Source organism: Topomyia yanbarensis, chromosome 2 (genome assembly GCF_030247195.1).
Source record: "Topomyia yanbarensis strain Yona2022 chromosome 2, ASM3024719v1, whole genome shotgun sequence".
Classification (NCBI taxonomy): domain Eukaryota; kingdom Metazoa; phylum Arthropoda; class Insecta; order Diptera; family Culicidae; genus Topomyia; species Topomyia yanbarensis.
The window spans coordinates 240,769,712-240,777,596 of record NC_080671.1 but is presented as its reverse complement, the minus strand read 5'-3'; the positions used below and the strand labels follow the sequence as shown (position 1 = coordinate 240,777,596).

The 7,885-nt window shown below is 36.6% G+C and overlaps 2 long non-coding RNA genes across 3 annotated transcripts; one reads left to right on the top strand and one right to left on the bottom strand.

Moving 5' to 3' along the window:
- Positions 1–1,375: 1,375 nt before the first annotated feature.
- LOC131682983 (uncharacterized) lies at positions 1,376–4,316 on the top strand. Of its 2 annotated transcripts, XR_009304298.1 has the most exons (5): positions 1,377–1,501; positions 1,680–2,592; positions 2,725–2,872; positions 2,942–3,086; positions 3,156–4,316. It is a non-coding gene; the product is annotated as an uncharacterized LOC131682983 (long non-coding RNA). The 2 variants fall into 2 exon arrangements; XR_009304297.1 differs by having other exon boundaries at positions 1,376–2,592; positions 3,156–4,313.
- A 941-nt stretch (positions 4,317–5,257) lies between these two features.
- On the bottom strand, positions 5,258–7,443 carry LOC131682988 (uncharacterized). The gene is made up of 3 exons (XR_009304304.1): positions 7,352–7,443; positions 7,207–7,292; positions 5,258–7,073 (listed from the first exon to the last, which is right to left on the bottom strand). It is a non-coding gene; the product is annotated as an uncharacterized LOC131682988 (long non-coding RNA).
- Between the last annotated feature and the right edge of the window lie 442 nt (positions 7,444–7,885).

Sequence of the window (7,885 nt, the reverse complement as noted above, 5' to 3'; positions counted from 1 at the left end):
CTATTTTGATGCATATTACCACTACATACGCAGCTGAGGGAATTGCACCCCTTCTGTAAAATCAATATACTTATCAAGAAGCCTGCCCAGATTCAAACATTGAGTTCTTTGCGACCGGTCTCACGAACACTAATGAAGCTTCCTGGTTGAAAACAATCCCATTTACTTTTGCCGTCTTTGTTTATTATTTTCCACCAGCTTGAGATGTAGTATTTGTGTCATGTGGCGTGTACGTACACGAGCCGTAGAAAAGTCTATGGCGGAGCGATCTGTCGTAGTTTGACAGTAGTGATCGCTTCAATTTAAAACAATCGTTATTTTGTATGGGACACTCTTCGAATGCCTCTGTCATGTCGGTTCGTCGGTGATAAAACTACGAATTACTTCTAGTAAGCATTCAATGAGTGTATAGACCGAATATGTCCAATGCATAAGATTTACAGCAGAAGAAACAAGAGGTAAATAGAAAATAATGCTATCGATCAGTGGCGTAGCCAGGGGGGGGGGGGGGTTGGGGGATAAACCCCCCCCCCCCCAAACCAAAATTAATTGGATTGAAAAAAAAATGATGCTGACGAATTTAATTTAATATTCCACAAAATATTTTTGGAAAAATATTCTCTGATCACTACATTGAGAACTGTGTTTAAAGCGTCATGAGAACTTTTGGAAAATTATGGGAAGGGGATCTTGTAACTTATCTCTTAGCCAAAATCCCATAGTTGTCAAATTACTTCAATGTAAAATAAAATAACTGTCTGAATTATTATGAGCTCATTTTTGGAAAGATGCTTCAAAATATGGATTAGAGACAATTTTTCGAATGGGAATCTAAATTTGAATAGGTTGTTTACCGAAAACTTACATACATTTCAACATTTGCTGAAAATGTATTTTTTTAGATTGTGTAGAGTTTAGACAACAATTCAATATGGTTAACAACAAGAATAACATTTCAGAAACTAGTTGAAAGCTGATGTAATTTTGTCTCTAGCAGGTCAGGATCGGTTTTATTAGCATTGGATTTTTATTGTATTATCAACTATATGAATAGCCTCTTAAGCTAAGTATGCACCTCTTGCGAAATGAAATTTCCTATACAAAACCTATGCATAAAAAACGCCGCGAAATGCTTGCGAAATTTTTTTTCATTTTGATTTCACAAGCGGTACGCAGCTCTCGCGAAAACGATAACGAAAATTGCAGTTAGCTGAGACACAGTTCGACAAACGATAAGTTTTATATTACTTCCGCGAGACAGCGCTGCTTTCTATGCGCTGTCACCAAGGCAAGCTTTTTCCGTGCGAAATAATGATCGGATGTATTATTCCGCTCGGAGACTCGCGAAATTTTGACAGATTGCGATGTAAAAAAGATAAAAAATACAAAAAAGGCTTTTCTTTTCTTTTGTGTTGTTCAGTTACATGAAGAGACGGAGGTTTTAAAAATTTAGTTAAAGTATGGCAGTCCAGGTGGTAATATTCTGTTTGTCACAAAACAAGTAGGTACAACCAAACGCAAGTTGCAAGCACAGCAACAGAAACTGGTTCTACAATTGTTATGCTCTGCAGTCGTACGTCCTTAAAACCTTACCGCCCTTGAAGCAAATCAAAGATTTATAACGAATGCAAAGGTAATCGTTAGACCAGAACTTAAAATCACAATTTCCCGTGCTCTAGCATCAAGAGTAACTGCTCCAGGCCAAACAGCAAAGTCAGCATCCAACCACCCCTACTCGAATCGTTCAGCCCTTACTGTTTCCTTCAACAACAACCAGATGCAACAAATCATCAATTATCTCGATTCAACATCCTTAATTTGGCGATCGGCCAACCATTCTCAGCATTGAATCGATAAAACCGTAGCAGCACCAGCAACATAACATATAGTAGCAGCCAACAACCCCTTAAAAGAGCCATATAACAATTTCAGATCTAAACCCGCAAAGCAACATCACGATCGCTACGTTCTTTGCTCAGATCATACAACAAAACTAAATCCATCAGCGGCAGTAAAATTAACAGACTGTTCCATCATGACATGAAGCCGATTGCGACTGAAATGCTCCAAGGTGATCATATCACCAAACGTGAAAGGCAAAACAATTTACATCGAACTTATCCAACATCCTAAATCAAAAAGGAACGTCGTATCCCATCCTAGCCTTAATTCCTACCAGTTCCCTGCATGAAAAAGGTAGGGAGCCTTGACAGTACAACTTTTCACAACAGACTTAGCTGCAGCACCAGTTATTAAGATTTCTCCCAGATGATGACCATCATCCAATGGTCACCATTAATAGCGTTAAAACGACGGCGTCACCTCAGGGTTTTATTCTAATTTTACAACCTGGTCAACAATGGCAACCAGTGCAAACGATCTAAGCCAATCAGGGACAAACGCAGAAAACCATTGGCCAACAGTAGCAGCAGCAACAACCATATCAGAACAATCATCACCCAGATTCTGCAGAAAAAGATATAGCAAACAACAGGAACAGCACCTTCAGACTGTAGTAACCGTAGCATAGCATACGATATTGTATCATACCACGAGCAGGAGGAACTTTTATTCAGTTGCAGGTGCAGCAAGGTGAGTGATTTTTTTTTTAATTTCAGAAGTATCAGTACCGTGTTGAGTACATTGTAATTCAATATCATATTCTTATAAAAAAAGTTCACGTTCGTAAGCTCGGTTACGGATATTAAGTTTTGCATTTTTTAGATCGAACAGGAACCATAGTAGGTATAGATCCAGCGGACACACCGCTCAACAGCAGCAACAGGGGATCATAGTCAACATCCAGCAGCAGAACGCGGTGATAAAACAGTAAATGCAGCAGCAAGGTGCTTGAAAAGGACTTTCTCTTTCGGTAAGTTTCCGCCCCCCACTTCCCACCAAATTTTCCTTTGTGTATCTAGATATCCTTGTTGATTTACAGAACAAACATAATGGAAGGACACGACAAGTTCAAACGGGCCAACTGTGTGACTCATTTGGAAAAAGTGCTTCATCGGTTTCATGGCATGATATCAAGACAAACCTCGGACTAATCCGGAAAATGCATTAAGTTGAGCGAGAGTCAGGTAATGTCACAAACAACACTAATAAACATTTCCGACAATTTGTATTGATTCCCCATTTTCTTCGAATAGGAAAAAGTTCTGCATGTATGCGTTGATGAAGGTGGCGTTCCGAAATTGCCATGAGCTGGATCCGTCTCAGCAACACGAAATGAGCTCCGTCACAACTGGTAGAGCGCAAAGCGCCGGTAAGCCAACAACAGCTCAACAGAATTAAGAAGTTATTCAATATTTAGCATAGCGAATAGTAAGAAGGTACAAAAGGCTAAGCGCTAAACTGCCGTTATACACATAACTGTCTCATGTGCTTTATGTAATGCATGGGACAATCATGCATATAGCGGCAGGAAGGTACGATTATTTAAAATGCGTATATTAATAATTAAATTTAATAATTTAAGTAATTTTCTTCTAAGAATAATCCTCTGTTTTTGTCCTGTATCGATAGCGTATAGGTGAAATAGGTTCACAATATTTATTGATCTCATGTAATAAACCTATCCTATAACACTGCGCTTATAGGGTATATACAACGTCGTTGGTATATATGTATTAAAAACAATGCAAGGTAAATAGAATTGAATCGGACACGTAGTTTGAGTACAATTTAAGCAACGGTCCAAAATTATTGTGTTGCAATACTACATAATTTCTCCAAATTTTGACGAACGTGTTTTAAGTGTACAAGTTGTACGCCAATGAAAGCGTAATGAGCCTCTGTTGGCCCTATTAGGGAGAGGGACATACTAGTTCGTTATTTATTCTGCCTTCGATAGAATGCCTATAAATTGGCATCAATATCTTTGCTTTGCTCCTAAGTTTTTTGTATGTAATAATGACATAATTGAATATCAGTGACTGGATCTGTATCTGTTGCCAGGAACTGGATCTTTATCTTATTCCTAAGAATACCCAAGCGGCGCGGTGCTAGTGCGCAAGCGATTTCATTTATTTCCTGTATCTGATACCTACATGTTGTGATATATGGAAGGCAGAATGTTATGTTTATTGCAGAAAAAAATTGTTTTGAACAATTCGTTACGTACTAGGAGACGGCGGGATAAAAAAAAATTGTGACAATTTGTTAAATGGGTGGAGGGGGGATTAAATATTGAACAAATTTTGTGTTTCGTAGTTTATGAATGGTCCCTTATTTATTTAATTAAATAACTATACATATATTTACTTATATTTATTTTATTTTTTATTTCTTTAATTTGCATATGCGAATTTGTTAAATAAATATGCGATCTAATTATAATGGTTTACCTTCATCCAGTATTGGTACAACAGTGTCTTTAATTTGGTAGAAGTTCACTTGGTAACGCTAATTTATTTATTTATTCATCTAGTTCATTATTTATTTATCAAGGTTATATATTTATTTATCATTTTATATACTTTTAGTAATTCGCTATCAGGAACTGACCAGCTGTGGTCAATCCACAATCTACATTAAAGAAACTGTAGGTATTTTCTTCAGGACCTGGCTGTGAAAATTACATATTTGCTGTGACTAGTAGTCTAAATGAAACGGAAGAGTCGACCGGTCAGGTGACTGTGCACAACATCTCTGATTATCATGATTAATTAGGGGTCATCCATATACCACGTGGAATTTTGGGGAGGGTAGGGTTCACGAAAAAATAAACGATTGTCCATGGGAAGGGGGTACTGTAAATGTCCATGTGGACTTTCAATTATATTTTTCTCTTTCACAAGAAAATGAAATAAATTTGTATCGTCATTGGTGTGAGCGCTTACCTTCAAATTTTTTCAAGATTTTGATATAGTCAAAGTTCTTATACAGCATAGTGTGTGATGGTAACTATCATCAACAAAATCAGAGGAAATCGTGCGAAAACAAAACCCGAGAAAAAAATTTCTTGTTGACTCATTTGATTCAATCTTCTGTGACTTGGTTAAATACCACTAATATTGGGCTTGAAAGGTTGAAATTACGGGCCAATTCAAGAATCCATAGGTTACTTCAACTTTATTTTATTATGATGAATCTTTAAAACGTAAATATAAAACACAATGTCGTTCAGCAATGAGATATTTCCATGGAAATTTTACAACAGACTGAAGAAGTGTGTGATATTATGTGGTTGAAGTTTGAACGATTTTCATTAAGTCCTTCTTTGCCATTTTCATGAAATTACCCGAAAAAAAAATTGGAAAGTCCACGTGGACATCGAAGGGAGGGGGGGGGGGGGGGTGAGGGGTTAAAAACGAAGGTTTTTTGTCCACGTGGAATGTGAACGGCCCCTTATGTTTATAGGGTAAATTTATAGAAATATGCGTTAAAATATCTTATCAACACATCCAGAAAAACAAAAAAGCACCTCTGCGACGTAATGTTGAGTAGAAAAACTAACAAGAGATCGCAGATGACGGCCGTAGATCTTAAGATCTGTGCTCCAGGGAGTTATTGGATTATCTGAAACATGTGTAGATATCATCATAGAGCCATATTCTCACAGTCACGTCACCTAGTGACTAGAAGAAAATTTCCTTTTAATCACTAAGTGTCGTGACTGTGAGAATAGGGCTCATAGTTTCTGATTTGCTAAGAAATAATTTTAAGGTTTTCCATCATTCAGGTTAAAAAAATACGAATTCAAAATAACAAAGACTGCTTCAACAAGGTAACTCCCGAATATCAATATTTTTTTGAAACTGATGCGTTTTACTATCCCAAGTTGGTTTGTAGATGAAGGTTTCGCCCCTTTACAGTTCTATTTGAGGGTCCAACACCTACAAGTTTAGGAGGGTCGTTTAAAAATCACCTATTCGGATTTGGAGAGAATTTAGGCAATCAATGGAAGTGATTGATATAATTTCGCACCAACCATTGCGTAGCAAAGTACAGAGTATCAAGAACATACATTCGTTTATCTCTTCTAATTGTGATGAAAGTTGCAGAGAAAATTTAAATATTAAAATGTTTACATTGCATTTACAATATTGAATCTACCGCTCAGAGCAAATGATCTCCCACATATTCCTTCGTAGCGTGTCGGCAGCCTTCGACAGTTTACAAAACTTTATCGGTGTTTTCATTCTTCGTATCCGTATAGTAAAGAATTGTTAACTTCATTAGGCGAGGTGCCGATCCTAGAAAACTTCGGAAATAATGATTTTGTGAGAGTGGAAATCACAGGCCAAGCCCAACCTGTAGATGAAAAAAACTAATATAAACGCATTCCTCAGGCAGTGGATCACCAAGATAAAATAACTAACCGATTAATTTTCAATTACAAAGTATCTTTGTTTTGTTAATTATTAACCAAACAGTTAATATTTGGTATTAACCTCTTATAGGTATTCATCAATATATGTAAACAACAGCTGATGTGTTGCCGGGGTGGCCAGAAGCGACATCTGACAGTAAACACACAAAAACAAATCTGTCAAAATTTCGCGTACAAATGTCAAAATTCCGTACGAAAAAAGGAGAAATATTTCGCGAGCTCATTTCGCAAGAGGTGCATACTAAGCTTAACTTCTCATGGTTCTGTGTAATTTCACAATTTTCATGAATAGACCCATTGGGTAACTGTGAAACGATGGTGTATGGGGAACAGTGTTTTTTTGTTTGTTTTTGTGGTCTGTCTCGAAATGTGAATGGGTTCCGATTTTCCACAGTAAATACTACTCATATAGTGCAAAATTAGTAAATTTGGGCAAGTTTTGTAGAAATTGTCTCTTATTTCAGGATTGCAGCTAATATGTATATATGGTGGTTCGATGTTACACGATGATATAGTGGATTCTTTCGTAAACAAACGATTTTCGCCTCAATATAACTTTAATTCAAAGCGTTAGCATCATTCTTCGTCAAAACAAGAGAATAAAATTTATAAGTAGAATATTTCACTATAGACGACATCGTGTTTCATAGTTCCTACCCATGGGGCACACTGATACATTTTACCACCGACTGTTTATTATCCAAAAAAAATTATTTCCCGTGAATTTTACCAGCTGGAAAAAATATATGTATTAGTTAACAACAGAGTGGCACTATGTATCACTTTTGGTTACACAAATAACATGTATTATCATCAACATTAAATTGTAGAAAAAATGTGTTTCATTGTTACCCTCTCTCCCCTACCTGGTTGTTGTTGATGAAAACTTATCAAGTAGATAGATGGCTGCTGACGAAAAATGCTGCTCTTGTGGCTGCTTTGTTCGGGTGTGCTGTAAATAATAATAATTACTAGAAACAATCACAATTCCAATAATATTTTAAAACTTACCATTCAAATTCAAAATATTGATTCTCAAAACTACGAAATTTTGACAGGTCGCGATGAAAAAAAAAAAATACAAAAAATTACTAATCTTTTTTTATATTTTTTCAATGCAACCTGTCAAAATTTCGCGAGCCTCCGTGCGAAATAATACCATTGACCATTATTTCGCAAGGAAAAAGTTTGCCTTGGTGACAGCGCATAGAAAGCAGCGCTATCTCGCGGAAGTATTATGAAATTTATCGTTTGTCGAACCGTGTCTCGGCTAACTGCATTTTTCGTTATCGTTTTCGCGAGAGCTGCGTACCGCTTACGAAATGGAAACGAAAATTTTTTTCGCGAGCATTTCGCGACGTTTTTTATGCATAGGTTTTGTATAGGAAATTTCATTTCGCAAGAGGTGCATACTCAGCTTAAGCTTTAGCAGGATGCAATGAATGGCGTACTAAAATTTTGTGTACTACGTTCTAGTACTGCAAGTTGTGAGGTTGACTAATAAAGAAAAGTAAAATTAATGCTCGATAAATTTTTAACGGTCAC